At 41.7% G+C, this 24093-nt stretch overlaps 1 protein-coding gene across 1 annotated transcript in view; it reads right to left on the bottom strand.

Moving 5' to 3' along the window:
• TXLNB (taxilin beta) overlaps positions 1-4191 on the bottom strand; it is a 269051-nt gene extending 264860 nt beyond the window's left edge. Inside the window, exon 1 of the mRNA XM_073575698.1 lies at positions 4142-4191. The gene's annotated coding sequence lies outside the window, so the exon portion shown is untranslated. The remainder of the gene's footprint in view (positions 1-4141) is intronic.
• Positions 4192-24093: the final 19902 nt, after the last annotated feature.

Raw genomic sequence — 24093 nt, 5'->3', positions numbered from 1 at the left:
CTATTCTTTATCCTTAATAAAAAGAATACTAATTGGATGGCTTGATAAAATGTTTTTGTAATTTTTTACTAGCTTTGAGAAGAGCAAACTAGTTACAGATCCTTTTTCAATACTTGTTGAGAAGCAATTACTTCACTTTTAAAATTGCTTATCACATCTGTTTTTCCTCCGTAAATAAAGGAATAGATGTTGAACACCTTGTGGAAAAGCTTTCACTTCTTCATTTAGCAAAGAAGAAAGCTCTTTAAGCTCCCCAAACATGGAACCTTTTTTGTACCACACTGTGTGACTTCTTAGGTTGCACTGCTATAAACACCAGCAAAGCAATTTTCCCACAAAAAGGGATAATTTTTGGACCATTTCTACAATTTAAGTAGTCTAATAAGCCGGACAGTGTAGTGTGTTATTAAATAACTGTTTACTTGCCACCAGATTTTATTTGTTTTCACCTAGACAGATAAGTTGAGGTCACTTGGACATTTAACATTAATGAGGCTTTGTTTGTAAAAAAAAAAAAAAAAAAAAAAGCTCAAAAGGGGTTCAATATAACCCTAGGAAACCTGTGAATAATAGTTATTTATCTTGGGGGCAAGTATTGGCTTTGCAGTATTGAAATCCACAGTAACTTTTTTAGCCACAAATCAGATTATTTGGGAAAATCTGGCTAAGTTGGCCAGTTTTAATTTCTAATGGTTTTATTATCTCTATATTTCAATTAAAATTTAAATTAAATAATAAATAAAACCTCTCATTTACACACTGCAATATGCAGTTTGGATGATTTTGTGTACATATGCTTGTACGATGGTATACATTGTGAGATGTGAAAGTCACTATCTATGATGGTGACGTATGGATTTGTTCTTTCCTTCCATCGCAGGAACTGGATTACTCAATGTCATGGTTTACTGGTTTTCTTGGATTAGGTAATTGTAGGGTTAACTCTGATGGCGTCTTTCTGGGTCCTGGAAGGCTTTTTATAGCCTCACTGTAAGACCATCCTTTTGTAGTTGGCTGAGTGTGTCTGACCCTGCTGTGCTTTGTGTCTGTACTATTGTCTGTTTGTCTGGTTTTGATCTGGTTCCGCCCCCGTTGTGATTCCTGCCTGACGTTTCTGTACCTTCAACTGCCCGTCCTGGTTAACTGATCTCTTGCTACGTTTCTGACTATTCTTCCGATTGCCCCTGTGTACTGCGCCGCCCTCTCTGTGTTTTGACCTTGGTCTGTGTGATTACGCTTGTCTCTGCTACCCCTTTAACATCCTTGGGACCTCTGCTCCTTCCTGCAGTTGCCACCTGGAGCTGAAGCAGCTCTGCCCCCTCCTCTGACATGCTGTCACGTGACCGCAGGTCCTGTCTGCCTTCTCTTGCGAGCGGCTAGCTGCCTCTGCACCACTAGTGCCGCTCGCGTTCCCTGCTCCCCGGTGCCACGGGCTTTTCCCCGGCACCAGACGTCCAGGTCAGCCTCCTGCACTGCCACTGGTGAGTACTCGACGGTCAGCGGGTTCTGACACTAAAGTAGCCACAATTACAATACTGATCAACTCTCATATAAGTAGGCACTGCTAATTCAAATTTTGTCATGGTCTGCCCCAAAGGAATGCAACATTTTTATTAAATGACAAAACATTAGGGTGAAGGAAAGTGTTGCCTCTTGAGGAAGTAACAGCGAAACACATGTTGGTGTGCATAAGCACCATTCTGGTGGTGGAGTATACCTTTTTATTCTGTCTCTCCAGTGGGGTTAATTTCAGTCTTTTATCATCTACTGAGGTCTTGCTTTTAATTTTATACTTATAGCTTTTTTACATATTGGCAGTTAATGCAAGTCCGTAGTGCATATATGATAAGTCCTTTTAAACTCTAGATATACATTGTACTGTTTATTGTTTGAATTAAATGCTTATTATACAAGGAAAGTATTTAATTTTTATAAGTTAAGGAATGGTGTTTGCTCTCTTTTATGTTTTTATCTTATTTAGTTCACATCTTGTAAATTACACCTATTAGATGAAGCAGACTCCCCACTTAAAACATCACAGTATATTCTGTTACCTAGTTAATTTTAATATATGTTTATATATGACTTTGTTTTTGAGTCGTCAGATATTTAATTAAGTGGAATACATCATTATGTGAACATTTGCCTGCCTCTTCATGTCTGCTGTAAGTAAACAAGGGAGAGGTTGTTTTTTTCCATGTGGTTGAGAATCATCTCTGCTAAAGGAAGATATTTATAGCTGAGCCTATGAACGTCTCTAAATGGGCAATCTAAAGCCAACCATCTACAATTTTACATGTATATTTACATTTTATGATATATTTAGACATAGAAATAATTACAAAAATTCTTCATCTTTTCAAAATTGCTACTTGCTACTAGCAACAGGTTACACAACAAACTGTGGTAGCTTTTCAATTGTGGTAGGTTTTCAATCCCTGGTTGAAAATAACAAAGTTCCCATAACAAACAAAACTTGAAAATGGTGCATATGGTAATTGAGACACATTAAGTAGATTTATTGAGACTGGTAATTTATACTCCTGTCTAAAATAAAAAGATTACTTTATAACTAGTGATGGGAAGATCAATTCATGAGACTCCAGTTCATCGGTAAGTTCAGTAGGCCACTGGATGGAAGGTCCATGTATCGCTTATCTTCAGGGATCCCAGACATGGCTTTTGATTAGCTAAAGCTGGCGCAATGTCATCTGGGCGCCTGACGCAATGATGATGTTGCCCTAGCCATAGCTAATCAATATCCACATCGGGGATTCCGAAAGGTGAAAGCTTTGCAAGAGCCAGAGACTACTGAACTGGCCAATAAAGTGACACAAAGTGATCCGCCATCTCCACTTGCAAATTATCACTTTCTTTTAATTTTTTCCTTGCTTACCCTGAGTCCTAACTTCAGGGCAGTGATCCTTGTAAGTTTGAGCCACTGAGACCTCTCTGCTCATGCACCTTCAGATCCTGCCTTAATAGTTATAGGGCCAACATCTTGCATCATGTACTCGTCAAAGTTTGCTGGTCAACTCTATCAGCGATGAGCTGTGCACAGGACCTGACATATGAACAAGGGGTTCAACAATGGACCAAATTTTTAACTAGGTAGGTGAAGCAAATAATTTTGTACTATGCCTTTCATAGTAGTAAATAAACCATATATTCATATGCAAGCAATCACATCTATCACCACAGACTGTAATATTTTGCCAGCTGGATGGGTAAAGAGTTCTAATTAGGAAGTGACAAGTGTAATTTTTTCATATGCAAATATCACAGGCTCGAATATAAACAGTGTTCATAGTCGGCTCTTAAGCGATTGTATGCTTTGCTAATGTTAGCAAGTGTGTTTCTATGTTCTCTCCTCTGCAGCCTTTCAGACATATGACACCTGTGCAGACAGGAGTTATTTTAGGCAGCACTTAAATCCTGCCCACGATTTGTTAAAACTATAACCGAAAATCCGTTTAAAGAGAGCAAAGAAAATATGAGGCATAATATATTCTCTATGATATAAAATGTAACATCAACATAATGCAAATGATACACAAAAACAATCTACAATACAACACATAGTATAGAAAATAATGCATAAATAACTAAAGCAAGTAATTGTAACACAAAAGGATGAAAACTAATTGTAATATACTATTTACTTTATCTTAGACAACCTTATTATGGCAGTATAAAGATACATTTTATCACTTACATTAAATAGTTCAACTGAACCGAACTTGCATCCCAAAAATGACCATAATTTGGTAAAGTTATACCCCAAGACGTCCTAGTGCTACAGCCATGGCACAAACACTAAACCAGTGTTATAGAAATATGAAAGCAACCTTGTATACATGAACTCCAATATTAATTATTTTTTACATTGATAATCTCTAGAAAGACACGTTTTAATCTTATTTAGTTCACATTTATTAGCTTGAGTGTACTCTGCCCCTAAAAGACCAGATAGTAAAATAGTTGTACTTTTACATGTAGCTATCACAAATAAATTACTGCACATCATCTTATACAGATAGTGAGATGATTATTCAGGAACGATAATCTATGTCGCATAAAATAGAAAAATATGATAATAAATGTAAAGATTACTTTTTAAAAATAATTGAAAATGACTTACCAGATCAGTATTCAAGGAGCACAGAAAGATGGAACTTGTTAAGACCAAAGCCAAAAAAAGAGAGAGGTCAAGAGACAACTGGAGCTGGAGGCTGGACATTAGGAGGAAAGTTATGGAGTGGGAAGGGGGGGTAAAACAGATGACACTGTGTCAGAAGCACACTAGATGCCAAATTTAGAAGGGTCCATTTAACAGCTGATAGCTGATGGGATGAACTGTGAGAGAGAATACCCATCATGACTACAGGCCATGATAGTGAATAGTTAACCCCTATTGATTCTTTTTGTATATTAGGAATCATCAAAAGTAGATATTTGCAAAATCATTCTAGTGGAATTTAAATCAACTCAATTTTACAAAAATCTGTATTCTCAAGTCCAGATCCTGATTTGTTATAATTTGCTATGTGCGAGTTCTACAAGAAGGCGGACGGCTGGCAACCATTTTAATAAATTTCAGAGGGCCGGCAAAAGGTAAAAAAAATGGTTAGTTCACCACTCACCTCACAGCAACCTCCAATGCATAATCACCCAAGTGTGGTCCTCACTTTGCTTCTTTTTACCACCACCACACATTGAAACCCCAGGCTTCTTCATGCTAGACCAGGACTTTATGATGTATTCTGCGACCTTACGACATGCATTCTAGGATTGGATTTTAATCAACCATTAGACCCAGGATGTCTCTGCGCATGCTGCAGCCCACTTCAGACGGAGACATCTGGAAAAATGACCAGAGAAGAAAAGGTGAGCACTACCATGAGTCCTGTGTCATGCCAACACTAAACATCTTGAAGCCATTCATGTGTTGGTGCTTTTCATCCATGTAGTGGGCTCACTCACAATTTTGCCAAAGAACACTGCCATGAATATATAATGATATCCCCCAAGAGCATCTCATCCCAACGAGCCAGGATAACAGTGTGATAACAAAGTGGCTTAGTGAACAAAAACATTGAAATTTTCATCCCATGGCCATAAAACTCCCCAGATGTCAATCCCACTGAGACCCTGTGGTCAATCCTAAAAAGTGAGTGGACAAACAAAAACAGAAATTGTGATAAATTCCAAATACTGATTAGGAAAGCATGGGCTGTCATCAGACAAGATTTGGTCCAGAAGCTGATATACAGTTGCCAGGGTAAATTGAAGAAGTCTTGAAAAATAAGGGACAACACTGTAAATATTGAGTTTTGAATAAACTTGATCTGTCAATAAAAGTGTAAAATGTATGAAATGCTTATAATTACACTTCAGTAACTATATAAACAGATGAATAAAAGACCTAAAAATACTGAAGCAGCAAACTTTGTGTCAGTCTCAAAAGTTTTAGCCACAATTCTATTCACACCCATGGACAAAAGAGGCATTGTTTATAGGAAAAAAAACAAACTTTTTTTTTCCTAATCTTGGAAACCTATTACATTAACAGTCATTATATCACCAAAATAATCATAACATGCACACACTGTTATTTTAGAACTGTGTACTAATACAACAGAAAGTGCATGCCATGTACTCTATTACAATGTACTACTTATATTTTAATGCTCCCCAAGTTTGAGACAGGGAGCATTGTGGGTTGATATATTATAATCAATTGGAATAGCCTGGGAGTAGGCAGCCCGGATGTGATGAGGGTAGAGCAGAATCAGTAGAAAGAAAGTGGCAGCGGATTGAGCAGTGAGGGAACCATCGGCGCTGGAGCAATGTAGGAAAAGGAGCCAGCCACAGAGGAGAGCTGAGTCACCAGCAAGCTGGAGGAGGAAGCAGCAGTCAGCTAGAGCATTTTGATGGTTCCTCCTCCTTCTTCATTGTGTTTTACAAATAAGTTAAACTTTATTCATAAGAGATAGCGGTGAGCCACATGCAAGGGGCTTGTGAGCCACATATCGATCGCGAACCATGCATTGGGGAATCACTAATCTACTGCACGGCACATTCACTAACCTGGCAGATTGGGGCTCTTAACATCTTCTTGCTTTCTTTAATTTCTTTACTGTTTTCTTGCCGTACACAAATATTCTATTTTTCAGCATTATTGATTTTTTTCTAAATTGTATTGTTTGCGTTTAAAACAATATCTCTTTTTTTAATCACATTTCAGATTTACCTTAGTACAATTTGTCTCCACATTGTGATGTTACAACTGTGGGGTGTCCATCTACTCTTCCAAGAGAATAGAGTTGTCTTCTTACTAATTTACCTGAAAACAGTATTCTTCACTTTGTTCATTTCTAGGTGACTAAATCTTTCTTCAACAACAATTGTAATAGAGGTCGTATTCTCTAGACTAAGGTTTCATGTTTTGGCTGCTGATCATTCATTATTCAATTATGTTGCATTAGCATTTCTTAGTTAATTATATCTTGCTACCAAGTAAGCTGTAGTTGGTCTCTGGATTTGACATTCATGCTTTTTATTGTGGCCAAATGTTTTGAGAAAAACGCAAACTTAGATTTTTGTACATGAAGTATTTCCTTCTTCTTTGTTTATATGCAAAATGATTATAGCCAACGTTTAGGACAATTAGTTTAGAATTGCTAAAAAATGAACAGTTGTTGAAGCAATACAGCGAACATGGAAGGGCTCAACCAGAGCAACCGCCACTTTTAACAGCATGCTGTTACAGTCATAACCTGTGATAGAAAACTGAGCCATAGTCATAGCCATCCTCATTTTTGTGGTCTGCAGTCCTAAAGAATGGCATTGTGATGCACAATACATCAGAGTCCCGGGGTGGGAGGAGAGACATACTGACGTTATTGCTCAGCCTGTCATGTTGCCACGTTGGTTTGCCCAGTAAGCTGGCTGTTGATGGACTCAATAGGATCCAGGTTTAGGTGAGAATATGATTATATTTTTTATTTTAATAGTTCTTGTAGAGGAATGTGGGGGCATCCTGCTGTAAAGGGATCATACAATGTGTGGTTATTACTGTGTGGGGGACTACTGAGACTGTAGGTCTGTAGGGACTATCATACTGCATGGGGACTACTGATCAGACTACTGTTGAGGCCACTATACTGTATTGGGACTGCTATTGGGTCATCATATGGTGTGAGGACTACTGAGGGGCTATCATACTGTATTAGGACCAGTGTGTGGTTGTGATACTGTGTGGAACTACTAAGGGGTTATCCAGTGTGTAACTAGAGTCTGATTGTCCCTGCTGCAATATTTGGACCCAGGCCCCCTCTATCCCTGTATATATATATCTCCCTTATTCTGCCTGGGCCCCATTCTTGTATATATATATAGGCCATCCTGGTATATATATCACCCATCCTGGTATATATCCTTTAACCTGAGCCCCAATCTGGTATATATACTGTGGGTAAGGAAAGTATTCAGACGCCTTTAAATTTTTCACTCTTTGTTTCAATGCAGCCACTTGGTAAAATCAAAAAAGTTCATTTTTTTTCTTATTAATGTACACTCTGTATCCCATCTTGCATGTCAGACCAAATGAGAATCATGTGGTCAAAGGAACTGGCCAAGGAGCTCAGAGACAGAATTGTGGCAAGGCACAGATATGGCCAAGGTTACAAAAGAATTTCTGCAGTACTCAAGGTTCCTAAGAGCACTGTGGCCTCCATTATCCTTAAATGGAAGACGTTTGGGACCACCAGAAGTCTTCCTAGACCTGCCAGTCCAGCCAAACTGAACAATCGTGGGAGAAACGCCTTGGTGAGAGAGGTAAAAAAGAACCTCGAGATCACTGTGGCTGAGCTCCAGAGATGCAGTAGGGAGATGGGAGAAAGTTCCACAAAGTCAACTATCACTGCAGCCCTCCACCAGTTGGGCCTTTATGGCAGAGTGGCCTGACGGAAGCCTCTCCTCAGTGCAAGACATATGAGATAGAGTTTGCTAAAAAACACATGAAGGACTTCCAGATTATGAGAAATAAGATTCTCTGTTCTGATGAGACAAAGATAGAACTTGAAAACCAGTCACTGCTCATCACCTGCCCACTACAATCCCAACATTGAAACATGGTGGTGGCAGCATCATGATATGGGGGTGTTTTTCAGCTGCAGGGACAGGTCGACTGGTTGCAATTGAAGGAAAAATGAATACGGCCAAGTACAGAGATATCTTGGATGAAAACCTCTTCCAGAATGCTCTGGACCTCAGGCTTGGCCGAAGGTTCACCTTCCAACAAGACAGTGACCCTAAGCACACAGCTAAAATAACAAAGGAGTGGCTTCAGAACAACTCTGTGACCATTCTTGACTGGCCCAGCCAGAGCCCTGATCTAAACCCAATTGAGCATCTCTGGAGAGACCTGAAAATGGCTGTCCACCAACGTTCGCCATCCAACCTGACGGAACTGGAGAGGATCTGCAAGGAACAATGGCAGAGGCTTTCCTATGTCTTGCACGGAGGAGAGGCTTTCGTCGGACCATCTCAAGGAGGATCACAAGGAAATGGACAGCATGTGACTTAAATATGAGTGTATGAGCAAAGGGTCTGAGTAATTGACCATGTGATATTTCAGGTTTGCAATGAAACAAAGAGTGAAAAATGTAAAGGGGTCTGAATACTTTCCGAACAAACAATATGTCTCTTATCCTAGTATATGTCCTTTATCCTGGTCCCCATCCTGGTAATAAGTCCCTTATCCTGTGCCCCATGTGGATATATGTCCCCTTTTCTGCCGATGTTCTTCATTTAATAGAAAAATAAAACAATTATACTCACCTTCCCTTCGCTGCCCCATAGTTCGGCGTCCTCTTCTGAAGTTGGCAGCTGCCTTCAGCATAAAAGCAAAGTGAGCGCATGACATCACTGCTATGCACTCCCAGTCATGTGCACGACGACATCAGCTGCTGGCCTCTGATTGTCAGGCAGTGTGTATTACTGCACATGCATGCAACGGGTCTGTAGACAACAATTCATTTCAACTAGATGCATGCATATCCAGTTGAAGTTTCTGCTGGCATTGGCAAACCACACACCCGCACGGCCCTACACTTGCAAGGGCTTGTTGCTTTCACGACCTCTGAGACTGCGGGCTTTACGCCCCTGGGCCTATCATGCTGTGTGGGGACCATAAAATATGCGGTGCCATCATACTGTGCGTGGACTACTGAGAGGCTAACATACTGTGGGGGCCATCATACTGTGTGGAGACTAACTTAGGGGTCATCATACTTTTGGGACTACTGAGGGGGCTCTCATAATGTGTGGTACAACTGTAGGGCAGTAATACTGTGTGTGGACTACTGTGGGCATCATTTTACTATGTGGAGCCTACAGTGAGACCATAATACTGTGAAGGGATATATATATATATATATATATATATATATATATATATATATATATATATATATATATATAAAAAAAGAAAAGAAGCCAGCGCTGCTTAAGGTCAGATCGCATAACATAAAGTGCATATGCACATAATATCTAACTGTATTCAAAATGAGATATTTGGCAAAAAAATTGATCAATTCAATTGAGCCACCCTGCCGCGCCAAGGTAATCTCATGTGGGGGGTCCTACTCTACGTTTTTAATAAACACTGTGCCATTACAGCCTCCTAGATACATTAAAAGCAAGACCACTTTAAGTGCAAGCCGTACCTGAGCATTTCTGGATCGCTCCCATGAAGCCAGAAAAAGCAAGTGCAGTTGAAGACCAACCAGGTCTGAATGCAGACATATCAGGTTTAGCCTCCACACATTACCCGACCAGCAAACATAGATGAAGGGCGATGCGGGCTCAGACACAGGTGCACAAATAAATAAAGCTTGGGGCAGGGCGGGGCTGCTGTGTGTGTGCACAGCAGCCTAGATCCATCACTGTGAACACAGAAAAAATGGCGAACATAACCCAGCGCGCACGGCAACAGTGGTGATCAGCCACAAACCAACATACAAAAAAAGAAAAGAAGCCAGCGCTGCTTAAGGTCAGATCGCATAATATAAAGTGCATATGCACATAATATCTAGCTGTAGTCAAAATGAGATATTTGGCAAAAAAATTGATCAATTCAATTGAGCCACCCCGCCGCGCCAAGGCAATCTCATGTGGGGGGTCCTACTCTACGTTTTTAATAAACACTGTGCCATTACAGCCTCCTAGATATATTAAAAGCAAGACCACTTTAAGTGCAAGCCGTACCTGAGCATTTCTGGATCGCTCCCATGAAGCCAGAAAAAGCAATTGCTCAATTTTTTTGCCAAATATCTTAATTTGAATACAGTTAGATATTATGTGCATATGCACTCTATGTTTTGCATTCTAACGTTAAGCAGCGCTGGCTTCTTTTCTTTTTTTGCATGTTGGTTTGTGGCTGACCACCACTTTTGCCGTGCGCGCTGGGTTATGTTCGCCATTTTTTCTGTGTTCACTGTGATGGATCTAGGCTGCTGTGCTCACACACAGCAGCCCCGCCCTGCCCCAAGCTTTATTTAATTGTGCACCTGTGTCTGAACCTGCATTGCCCTTCATCTATGTTTGCTGGTCGGGCAATGTGTGGAGGCTAAACCTGATATGTCTGCATTCAGACCTGGTTGGCCTTCATCTGCACTTGCTTTTTCTGGCTTCATGGGAGCGATCCAGAAATGCTCAGGTATGGATTGCACTTAAAGTGGTCTTGCTTTTAATGTATCTAGGAGGCCGTAATGGCACAGTGTTTATTAAAAACGTAGAGTAGGACCCCCCACATGAGATTGCCTTGGCGCGGCGGGGTGGCTCAATTGAATTGATCAATTTTTTTGCCAAATATCTCATTTTGAATGCAGTTAGATATTATGTGCATATGCACTCTATGTTATGCGTTCTAACCTTAAGCAGCGCTGGCTTCTTTTCTTTTTTATATATATATACAGTGGGGAAAAAAAGTATTTAGTCAGTCAGCAATAGTGCAAGTTCCACCACTTAAAAAGATGAGAGGCGTCTGTAATTTACATCATAGGTAGACCTCAACTATGGGAGACAAACTGAGAAAAAAAAATCCAGAAAATCACATTGTCTGTTTTTTTTTTCATTTTATTTGCATATTATGGTGGAAAATAAGTATTTGGTCAGAAACAAGCAATCAAGATTTCTGGCTCTCACAGACCTGTAACTTCTTCTTTAAGAGTCTCCTCTTTCCTCCACTCATTACCTGTAGTAATGGCACCTGTTTAAACTTGTTATCAGTATAAAAAGACACCTGTGCACACCCTCAAACAGTCTGACTCCAAACTCCACTATGGTGAAGACCAAAGAGCTGTCAAAGGACACCAGAAACAAAATATATATACACAAGAAATAGAGCAGCACAAAAATACTGTACAAAAGAGAGTTCAGGTGCAAAGCTCCCAAAGGCATGTACCAAACCTTTATGATGCAAAAAATCCAAAAAGCAGGAACAGCACACCGGTTTTTCAGGGTTAAACAAGAGCTGTTTATTTAGCCCATAAGTGCGACGCTTCGGTTCAAGTGGCGAACCTTTTAAAAAGGTTTGCCACTTGAACAAAAGGTTCGCCACTTGAACCGAAACGTCGCACTTATGGGCTAAATAAACAGCTCTCATTTAACCTTGAAAAACTGGTGTGCTGTTCCTGCTTTTTGGATTAAATGTATATATATATATATATATATATATATATATTTACTGTATATATACAGGGGTTGGACAAAATAATGGAAACACCTGGAAACATCAACAAAAGTTAGTTTAATATGGTGTAGGTCCACCTTTTGCGGCGATTACAGCCTCAATTCTCCGAGGTATGGATTCATACAAGGTGTGAATTGTTTCGAAAGGAATTTTAGCCCATTCTTCAGTTAAAACACCCTCCAGTTCTTTGAGCGACGATGGCGGCGGAAATCGACGTCTTACTTGAAACTCTAAAATCGACCATAAATGCTCAATAATGTTGAGGTCTGGGGATTGCGGGGGCCAGATGAGATGCTCAACCTCATTACAATGTTCCTCGTGCCATGCTTTAACGATTCTAGCTGTATGAATTGGTGCATTATCATCCTGAAAGATGGCGTTCCCCTCCGGGAACAGTGCTTGAACCATAGGATACACTTGGTCGCCCAAAATGCCTAAATAATCTTGGTTGTTAATTCTTCCATGAAGGGATATCATTGGCCCGGCGGATCGCCACGAAATAGCACCCCAAATCATCACAGAACCTCCACCATGTTTAACGGTTGGGAGAAGGCAGTCTGGATGGAATGCTTCTTTCGGCTGTCTCCAAACGTACACTCGGCCGGAGGTCGGAAATAGGGTAAATGATGATTCGTCTGAGAATATCACATGTTTCCACTGCTCGAGGGACCAATTCTGGAGGTTTCTACACCACTCTAAACGCTTGGAAACATTTGTCATTGAGAGCAGCGGTTTTCTAATTGTAGCTCTTCCGTGGAATCCAGATTTGTGCAGCTCCTGACGAACAGTTTTCGTGGAAACTGGGTTCTGTAGGTTTTCATTGAGCTCAGCAGTGATTTTCGGAGCCGTGGTCTTGCGATCCTCTCTCACAATTCACTTTAGAGTCCGACGGTCTCTCTCAGTCAACTTCGACTTTCGACCGGACCTGTGCTTTGCTGCGGACATTTTTCCTTCTCTTTCAAACGCAGTCATTACTTTGAAGACACTACCTCTTGACACGCCAAGCATTCAGGCACTTTCTGTTACACTAGCGCCATATGAGCACCAACAATTTGGCATCTTTGAAAATCCGAGCGGTCTGCCATTGGTATCAGGTTCTCATCAATGTTATTACAATTCTGCAAAACAAACAGTTAATTTACATACACATATCACATAGCACAAATAATCAACTACAAAACATTACCATATGTCACGGCTTGCATGTTTATAACATGATCGAAGATTATGATGCCAAAACGTTAGGTGTTTCCATTATTTTGTCCAACCCCTATATATATACACTCACTGGCCACTTTATTAGGTACACCTGTCCAACTTTGTGTTAAGACTTAATTTCTAATCAGCCAATCACATGGCGGCAACTCAGTGCATTTAGGCATGTAGACATGGTCAAGACAATCTCCTGCAGTTCAAACCGAGCATCAGTATGGGGAAGAAAGGTGATTTGAGTGCCTTTGAACGTGGCATGATTGTTGGTGCCAGAAGGGCTGGTCTGAGAATTTCAGAAACTGCTGATCTACTGGGATTTTCACGCACAACCATCTCTAGGGTTTACAGAGAATGGTCCGAAAAAGAAAAAAAATCCAGTGAGCGGCAGTTCTGTGGCCGGAAATGCCATGTTGATGCCAGAGGTCAGAGGAGAATGGGCAGACTGGTTCGAGCTGATAGAAAGGCAACAGTGACTCAAATTGCCACCCGTTACAACCAAGGTAGGCAGAAGAGCATCTCTGAACGCACAGTGCGTCGAACTTTGAGGCAGATGGGCTACAGCAGCAGAAGACCACACTGGGTACCACTCCTCTCAGCTAAGAACAGGAAACTGAGGCTACAATTTGCACAAGCTCATCGAAATTGGACAGTAGAAGATTGGAAAAACGTTGCCTGGTCTGATGAGTCTCGATTTCTGCTGCGACATTCGGATGGTAGGGTCAGAATTTGGTGTAAACAACATGAAAGCATGGATCCATCCTGCCTTGTATCAACGGTTCAGGCTGGTGGTGGTGGAGTCATGGTGTGGGGAATTTTTTCTGGGCACTCTTTGGGCCCCTTGGTACCAATTGAGCATCGTTGCAACGCCACAGCCTACCTGAGTATTGTTGCTGACCATGTCCATCCCTTTATGACCACAATGTACCCAACATCTGATGGCTACTTTCAGCAGGATAATGCGCCATGTCATAAAGCTCGAATCATCTCAGATTGGTTTCTTGAACATGACAATGAGTTTACTGTACTCAAATGGCCTCCTCAGTCACCAGATCTCAATCCAATAGAGCATCTTTGGGATGTGGTGGAACGGGAGATTCGCATCAGGGATGTGCAGCCGACAAATCTGCGCCAACTGTGTGATGCCATCATGTCAATATGGTCCAAAATCTCTGAGGAATGCTTCCAGCACCTTGTTGAATCTCTGCCACGAAGAATTGAGGCAGTTCTGAAGGCAAAAGGGGGTCCAACCCCTTACTAGCATGGTGTACCTAATAAAGTGGCCAGTGAGTGTATATATATATATATATATATATATTGCTCAAAGAAATAAAGGGAACACAAACAGCCTGTTGCAAATGGAATAAAGTTCCCTTTATTTTTTTTATTTTAATATATATATATATGCAAATATTATTTTTATTTATTTTTTTATTCCGTTTTATTGTTTTATTTTTTGGCACACTGTTATTTTTTTTTGTAGAGTAACTCAGGAGTTGTCATTAGTGTATATGGGGGATTTAGAGGCCGTTATTAGTGTGTATGTGGGGACATTATTAGACAATAGCAATATGATATTACTGTCTATGATTCTGACCAATTCAAAGGCAGAATAATAAAAATTGGAAAAAGGAAGGATCTCACTGCAATTCAAGTGGTGTCCCAGTGAGAGGTATTCTAAGTAAGTTGAGTCAACAAACAAGGTACGGGGCACCATAACAATAAAGTCACACATTTCCTTGCAATTCTTCTAAGGATCAATACTGTCATGGTCACGTGTGACAGGACACACCGCCTCCAGCAGGGCTAATTTATATGACACGCGTGACCCTGGATACACCACCTCCAGCAGGGCGAATTTAAATAATAGAACGTGCAGCCAGATACACCGCCTCCAGCAGGTGAATTTCAGTAGTACACGTATGTCTGGATACACCGCCTCCAGCAAGGCGAATTTCAGAATAAAGGGGAAAACCAGGAAACCAATTACAATGGTGACCCTGTGATAGGGGACGTGGAGACCTCCTGCACTCCCCTGAGTCAGTGTCTCTACACTCATAACGATCCCTAGGCCGGTTCCGCACCGGGCGCCGATAAGGATACCTGAAATCCCTAGCTCGCCCTGAACCAATCCCTTACTAGTGAAGTGGACGGTGCAGAAACTAATCCCACCACTGCACTAAAACACACATTGAGGAAAGTGACAAATAGGGAAACACCACTTAGCTTTGCTCTGTTGCTAATGCTCCAAGCAACAGAGTCCGACACCTGAGTGCGCCTTTTCCTCCAACCGGATCCAACAACTGAGTGCAGCTTTCCAGCAACAGAGTCCCGCATCTGAGTGCAGCTTTACAGCAACAGAGTCCAGCATCCGAGTGCAGCTCTCTTCCAGCAACAGAGTCCAGCATCTGAGTGCAGCTTTCACCATAGCTGCCACTCCACCATGCTTTACAAGAACTCCTCGCTGACACCATAGCTGCCACTCCAGGATTCTGACTGAGCTGCTAGGAAATCTCTCTTGCTCCTTCCTTCACCAAGGATGGTTGGAAAACACCAATATCACCAACAGTGAGTGAGAACACCTGACACACCTTTATAGTTAGGAGCCAGAGTCTCACACCTGTTAGAGATTCCCATGCAATAACGCTCACCACCACCGGGGGCAAACTGGAACAAAAGACACCACTGTGTAATAACCCTAATGGCCACCGGGGGCAAAACCAACTCTAAGCAACCAGCTCAAAGGAAAAAAAAGGTTACTTATTCAAAACCTATCATATCCAACCTGGATCATGACAATACTCTCCCTCAATGAGGGGCCTCTGGACCCGCAAGACCGCTCCTCATCAGGGAAACCCCTACAGAGGGGACACCCAGATCCAGAGCTCACCTCTGCAACTACCTGTACTTCAGGTTAAAGACAAATGGGCACCACTGGTATTGGCAATGTATGTTCTGGCAGCGTTGCACATCCCCAGAGCACCGTCCTGGGGAGCGAGTTGTGTTTGAGCAAGTTTGGAGGTAAAACAAGCTGACAAGACTCCGCACACACTTTCACTGGATGTTATTTGGTGGACACCCATACACGCTCATTCACACATTGGTCCAGACCAGAACGTTTATTGCCACTCATTACTTTGTCAAATACTGTGAACTTTTACTGGAACTGACAACAGGCGTCCCCCTGTGTCACCACACTCACAGCCCCGCTATTCACCAAGGGAAACACCACCCTCCAACCCCTCCTACTACGAGGCCTGCGTCTCTCTGGGTTGGCTAATGGTGAGGTTTGAGACTTGCCCCTAATCCCTGGCAACACCCCTGCAGCCACAACTGTAGGAGAATGGGACTGGGATATGGAGGAAATATACACTCCCTGGTCGCCTTCCTCCACACGACCAGGAGGGGGCGGCTTTTTTGGTGGTATGGAAGTTTTGACGTGAGTCCTGCGGACTATAACAGAAATCCGCCCACCACAGGGACGTACCCCTTCACCTTGGGGAATACCAGGCAGCACCATGGGAACACCCACTCCTCCCACCTGCCTGAGTGTGTCCACGTGCATGAGCAAGTCCCGCTCACCAGCAGGGACTCTGGGAGCTTCTTTGCCAGAGTATTTTCTGGTTGAGCCAGAGGGAAGGCCCCAGACCCTGATAACTGCTGCTGGAACTGCTTTAACACACCATGCAGCTCCTCACTCACCTCAGTGAGGCCCAGCAGCAATTATTCACCGGCCTGAACTTGGCCACAGGCCTATCAGAAAAAAAATGTAAGGCTGGTGATAATGTCATGGTCACGTGTGACTGGACACACCGCCTCCAGCAGGGCGAATTTATATGACACGCATGACCCTGGATACACCGCCTCCAGCAGGGTGAATTTAAATAACAGAATGTGCAGCCGGATACACCGCCTCCAGCAGGCGAATTTCAGTAGTACACATATGTCTGGATACACCGCCTCCAGCAGGGCGAATTTCAGAATAAAGGGAAAAACCAGGAAAACAATTACAATGGTGGCCCTGCGATAGGGAACGGGGACGTGGAGACCTTCTGCACTCCCTTGAAACAGTGTCTCTACACTCCTAACAATCCCTAGGCTGGTTCCGCACCGGGCGCTGATCAGAATACCTGAAATCCCTAGCTCGCCCTGGACCAATCCCTTATTAGTGAAGTGGACGGTGCAGAAACTAATCCCACCACTGCCCTAAAACACACATTGAGGAAAGTGACAAACAGGGAAACACCACTTAGCTTTGCTCTGTTGCTAATGCTCCAAGCAACAGTGTCCGACACCTGAGTGCATCTTTTCCTCCAACCAGATCCAACACCTGAGTGCAGCTTTTCAGCAACAGAGTCCCGCATCTGAGTGCAGCTTTACAGCAACAGAGTCCAGCATTCAAGTGCAGCTTTCCAGCAACAGAGTCCAGCATCTGAGTGCAGCTCTCTTCCAGCAACAGAGTCCAGCATCTGAGTGCAGCTTTCACCATAGCTGCCACTCCTCCAAGCTTTGCCAGAACTCCTCACTAACACCATAGCTGCCACTCCAGGATTCTGACTGAGCTGCCAGGAACTCTCTCTAGCTCCTTCCTTCACCAACGATGGTTGGAAAACACCAATCTCACCAACAGTGAGTGAGAACACCTGACACACCTTTACAGTTAGGAGCCAGAGTCTCACATCTGTTAGAGATTGCCGTGCAATAACACTCACCACCACCGGGGGCAAACTAGAACAAAAGACACCACTGTGTAATAACCCTAATGGCCACCAGGGGCAAAACCAACTCTAAGCAACCAGCTCAAAGGAAAAAAAAGGTTACTTATTCAAAACCTGTCATATCCAACCTGGATCATGACAAATACTTTGGGAGTATCGTGGGAACTACCAGTACTGATCCTTAGGAGAATCGTGGGAAAATTTGTGGCTTTATTTCTATGGTCTCACCCCACTCCCTCTACCTTATCTGATGGATCATCTTACCTGAAATAACTCTCACTAGGACACCACTTTAATTTCGATGAGATCATTCCTTTTTACAATTGTTATTATTCTGTCATTCTGCCTTTGCATTGGTCGCAATCATAGGCAGTAATATCATATTGCTATTGTCTGTCATGCCATTTCGCATGAGCTTCTTCCACACCCCTGAAACAAGTTCATGTAAAACGGTGTAGGAGAGGAGTGCTGTTATTGTTTCTGCAGCACACAGCAGGTGCAGTAGTGCAGAAAAATAAGGTAGCAGAAGGCTCAGCATTGAGGTGACAATAGGATAAGGAATTTGTGCAGGTTGGGAATAGATAGAGATAGTGCTGGAAATGTTAGAAGTCAAATGTGAATTACTCTGCAGACGAGTTGTCACACTGTGACAGACTTTGGTGAGGAAGGGGGGCATCAAACTGTCCCTACAACTGGGAACCTAACTATCCCAGTCGCGGGGGTACTCTTAAAAGTAGAAAGGCCCGAGTCTCCGACCTTACTATGCTCCTTTTAAACCCTAATATGTCCCCTCCCACACCCCATGAGGCATGGGACAGAAGACACAAAGACAAAACAGGGATAACAGAAAGCCATTATCAAACATAAGCACTAACCAACAATATGGAGGAGGATAAGGACAGGGAGGAATAAACTAAATGGTAAAAGGGACCAAAGATAAACACACACGTACTACAGCAAACCATTGAACATTACTGCAACAATTCGACTCCAACCACTTAGCTTTAGTACACAGCAGAGGAATACAAATCTTTCACTGGCAAGGACAAGAAGGTCTGCCCAGTTTTTATAGGAAGAGGTAATGACCAGATAAGAAGCAGCTGAAATGGAGCTGCATGTTTCTGACCAGCTTAGAAAGGGTTGTTAATCTCATCAGCACCAGAGGAAACTAAATTGATTTAATATGGGACACAAATCACATAATCTCTATAGAAGACCTGTGATTCATCACCCAGTTTGACCGTCTAACTCCAGTTCTTCCATGGGGGAGTGACACCCTTGTGACATGAATCTCTTAATATGCTTGGAAGACTGGTATCTACCACTATATGGTCACCGTATGGTGGTAATATCAGTCTTCATTTTCGCATAGTGACTATTTTTTTTATAACCATCTATAGTTAGGGTCTGCCACTACAGTTGTAAACATGGTTACCTGGTTAGGGGCCCACTCAAATGTGCTTTCAACCCCTGAATTTAATAACTAGCAAAGCCTCTTCTTCCTACATACAGTCATGGCTGAAAGTGTTGGCACCCTTGAAATTGTTTCAGAAATGAACTATTTCTCCTAGAAAATGACTGTAATTACATGTTTTGTGATACATGTTTATGACACTAAAAAACAAAGGAAAAATATGGTAAATTGGACATAAGTTCACACAAAACACCTAAAATAGGCCTGACAAAATTCACCTCTCAGCTGGAATTCTGGACAACTTTTCTTTTGCAAACTTCTCCAGGTCTCTCATATTTGAAGGGTGCCTTCTCCCAACAGCAATTTCTGACACTGTGCAATACATTGCGACCTAAAACAACCCTAAAACATCTTTGCACATCAACCATGTTTGGTTGTAGGTACTGTGTTCTTTTGTCTGCCTCACTCCGTTTTCATTAAACAGTATAATGATGTGCTTCCTCAAAATCTTCTAGCTTGGTCTCTGTCCACAAGATGCTTTCCCAGAAGGACTTTGTACATTTGGCAAACTGCAGTCTAGCTTTTCAATTGAAGCACCCTGAGTCTGCAGGACAGCTTGAATTTCTTTGAAACTTTATTGAAGCTCCTTATCTCCAATCCGGACTATCCTACATTGCAGCCTTTCATAACTTCTCTGCCATCCAAGTCCAGTGAGATTAGCTAAAATGCCATGGGTTGTAAACTTCTTAATTATGTTACACATAATGGACAATAGAACATCAATATCTCTGAAGATGGACTTGTAACATTGAGATTGTTGATATTTCTCAGCAATTTTGGTTCTCCAGTCCTCAGACAGTTCTCTCCTCTATCTGTTCTCCATGCTTAGTGTGGCACACACAGACACACAATGCAAAGATTAAATCAACTCCCCTTTTTATTTGGTTTCAGGTGCTATTTTCATATTGCCCACACCTGTTACTTGCCAAAAGATGAGATTGACCAAGCATCATATGCTTGAAACAAAATTGTTTACCCACAATTTTGGAAAGGTGCCAACAATATTGTCCGGACCATTTTGGGGTGTTTTATGTGAATTTATGTCCAATTTGCCTTTTTTTTCTCAGTTTTTTGTGTTGTGCCAATACACACAAAGAAAATAAACATGTGAATTACAAAGCATAATTTTCTGGGAGAAATATTTTATTTTCTGGAACAATTTCAAGGGTGCTAACACTTTTGGCCATGACTGTATATGCACTAATGCCTTTTAAAACTGGCTTATAAATTTTCCATCTGGCACATAGAAGAAGGAACAATTTGAGGCTGAAGATATTTCTGTGATATAATTATTCGGTTTTCTTCATATTAATATTGTCAAATAAGATTGACAGGGAAGCTCTGTGATAAGATGAAGTGATAATTGAGAGGTGCCTGTTATAGATAAGAACTGTGGTAAGCTCTACAGGATGAGGTGAATTACAGTACATGAGTGAACAGTAAAATGTAAGCATTTATAAAGGTATGGATGGATCCAGGGCTGGAGAACCATGTGGATGAGCTTCCTGGGGTCTCCACCCTTTGTCTGTACTGTGTTCACTACTAAAGAATGGACATTTAGTTCTTGATGATAGGACACTGAAAGCTACCTAGATGGGATCATGCAATAAAAATAACTAGTATACTCTATGTCTTTCCTCAATCCATTCTGTTTTTGAGCTAAAAACACAATGAATTGCATTAAATTGTGTGAATATGGCCTAAAACAACTAGAAAACCAAGCAGAAAACAACATAATTCCTGTTAACAGCAATTTGAACTAATGGCCACATGCTGACATCACTGATGGGGTGGCAAAATTGGTGGCCATATGCCATATTGACAGCATGTGTGACATATCTGGGGAAACAGAGAACCCACTTTACTTGGGACAATGTAAAAAATGTTTTAAGTTGTTCAAATTTGTCTATATTTTTTAAACGTTGCAAGCAGTTGTTGTCCCCTTATTTCATATCATAATTTGTCATTGAGGAATTTAGGATTACTGTTATATTACAGATATATTTTGTACTTAAAAGCAGTAATATTAATTGGTCTGGAAAGGTTTAAGTATAGTCAAATTTCTAATGAAATTTTAAATGGACATGGCCAGGAAAACACAGAACTATACTGTAGTTTAAAAAGATGGGGTTGCTAGAATGAAATAGACACTTGTTAGACTTGTACAGAGGTTCACCAGTCATACAAGTAATCTCAACCAGCAACCAAATCATTCTCTGTGTACAGTCATTGCTATTACAAGGAATGTTGATGGTCTCTGTGGTCCAGTGTTCCTCTTCTTCTCCACAGGGCAGTGTAGAGTAGTGAAGGGCTTATTAGAAGAGACTGTACCAAAATCTAGCATCACACTTTAACACTCCAGGACATATTGTTACTTTTTGGACAAGCGTTTCAAAGTTTCATAGTTTTAAGGTTGAAAGTAGACACAAGTTCATTGTGTTCTACCTATACACTAACATGTTGATCCTAAAGAAGGCAAAAACCCCATGAGGCAGGTGCTAATTGACCCATACTTGGGGAGAAATTTCTTCCAGACTCCACATATGACAATCAGACTTGGTCCTTGGATCAATGTCCCATATTTTTCAAGAAAGGCATCCATGCTTCCTTGAACTTTTGTAGTGAATCAACCATTACCACTTAATTTGCCAGAGAGTTCCATAGAGTTCCTACAGTAAAGAATCACCATTTGTGATTATAATTCAACCTTCTTTCCTCTAGACCAGGAATGTCAAACTCAAATACACAGAAGGCCAAAATTAAAAGCTTAGACAAAGTTGCCGGCCAACCTTGACATTTATTAAAAAATGTCTACAATTGAGGAATTTTTTATTATCATCAAATATGATGAACCTTTTCATATGGAAACAAACTTAAAGAGATTGTCCCAAGAGCAAAGTACAAGATTTTAGCATATTGGCATAATATAATATGTTACAGTGGGGCAAAAAAGTATTTAGTCAGTCAGCAATAGTGCAAGTTCCACCACTTAAAAAGATGAGAGGCGTCTGTAATTTACATCATAGGTAGACCTCAACTATGGGAGACAAACTGAGAAAAAAAAATCCAGAAAATCACATTGTCTGTTTTTTTTTCATTTTATTTGCATATTATGGTGGAAAATAAGTATTTGGTCAGAAACAAAATTTCATCTCAATACTTTGTGATATATCCTTTGTTGGCAATGACAGAGGTCAAACGTTTTCTGTAAGTCTTCACAAGGTTGCCACACACTGTTGTTGGTATGTTGGCCCATTCCTCCATGCAGATCTCCTCTAGAGCAGTGATGTTTTTGGCTTTTCGCTTGGCAACACGGACTTTCAACTCCCTCCAAAGGTTTTCTATAGGGTTGAGATCTGGAGACTGGCTAGGCCACTCCAGGACCTTGAAATGCTTCTTACGAAGCCACTCCTTCATTGCCCTGGCGGTGTGCTTTGGATCATTGTCATGTTGAAAGACCCAGCCACGTTTCATCTGCAATGCCCTTGCTGATGGAAGGAGGTTTGCACTCAAAATCTCACGATACATGGCCCCATTCATTCTTTCATGTACCCGGATCAGTCGTCCTGGCCCCTTTGCAGAGAAACAGCCCCAAAGCATGATGTTTCCACCACCATGCTTTACAGTAGGTATGGTGTTTGATGGATGCAACTCAGTATTCTTTTTCCTCCAAACACGACAAGTTGTGTTTCTACCAAACAGTTCCAGTTTGGTTTCATCAGACCATAGGACATTCTCCCAAAACTCCTCTGGATCATCCAAATGCTCTCTAGCAAACTTCAGACGGGCCCGGACATGTACAGGCTTAAGCAGTGGGACACGTCTGGCACTGCAGGATCTGAGTCCATGGTGGCGTAGTGTGTTACTTATGGTAGGCCTTGTTACATTGGTCCCAGCTCTCTGCAGTTCATTCACTAGGTCCCCCCGCGTGGTTCTGGGATTTTTGCTCACCGTTCTTGTGATCATTCTGACCCCACAGGGTGGGATTTTGCGTGGAGCACCAGATCGAGGGAGATTATCAGTGGTCTTGTATGTCTTCCATTTTCTAATTATTGCTCCCACAGTTGATTTCTTCACTCCAAGCTGGTTGGCTATTGCAGATTCAGTCTTCCCAGCCTGGCGCAGGGCTACAATTTTGTTTCTGGTGTCCTTTGACAGCTCTTTGGTCTTCACCATAGTGGAGTTTGGAGTCAGACTGTTTGAGGGTGTGCACAGGTGTCTTTTTATACTGATAACAAGTTTAAACAGGTGCCATTACTACAGGTAATGAGTGGAGGAAAGAGGAGACTCTTAAAGAAGAAGTTACAGGTCTGTGAGAGCCAGAAATCTTGATTGCTTGTTTCTGACCAAATACTTATTTTCCACCATAATATGCAAATAAAATGAAAAAAAAACAGACAATGTGATTTTCTGGATTTTTTTTTCTCAGTTTGTCTCCCATAGTTGAGGTCTACCTATGATGTAAATTACAGACGCCTCTCATCTTTTTAAGTGGTGGAACTTGCACTATTGCTGACTGACTAAATACTTTTTTGCCCCACTGTATGTAAGAGCAGTAAAAAGAATATGGCCCAATGGCCTAATTTAAATAAGTAATAACAAAAACTAAAATACCTCAAGTAAAGCAGCTAATAAAGTATGATAGAAATAAAAAAGTTCCCCCCCAAATACAGTAAGACACACCGAAAGTGAATTCCCCGACAGTACCCTCCACATGCACAGTATGATAACCCTAGTGTACTAAACCCCCCTCAATGCACCCATCACAACATGATTCACCAACTGTAAGCCCCACACAGTCCTCTTCATTAGAGATGAGCGACTTTGCCTTTTTTCGGTTCGAGTCGGGTTTCATGAAACCCGACTTTCTCAAAAGTCGGGTCGAATGAAATCGGCCGATTATCGTGAAAAGTCGAAGGCCGACTGAAACACGA

This window comes from Dendrobates tinctorius, unplaced genomic scaffold (genome assembly GCF_039654945.1).
Source record: "Dendrobates tinctorius isolate UK_male_01 unplaced genomic scaffold, ASM3965494v1 ptg000046l, whole genome shotgun sequence".
In the NCBI taxonomy this organism is placed as follows: Eukaryota; Metazoa; Chordata; class Amphibia; order Anura; family Dendrobatidae; genus Dendrobates; species Dendrobates tinctorius.
The sequence above is the reverse complement of the archived record's forward strand: the minus strand, read 5'-3'. Positions and strand labels throughout refer to the sequence as shown.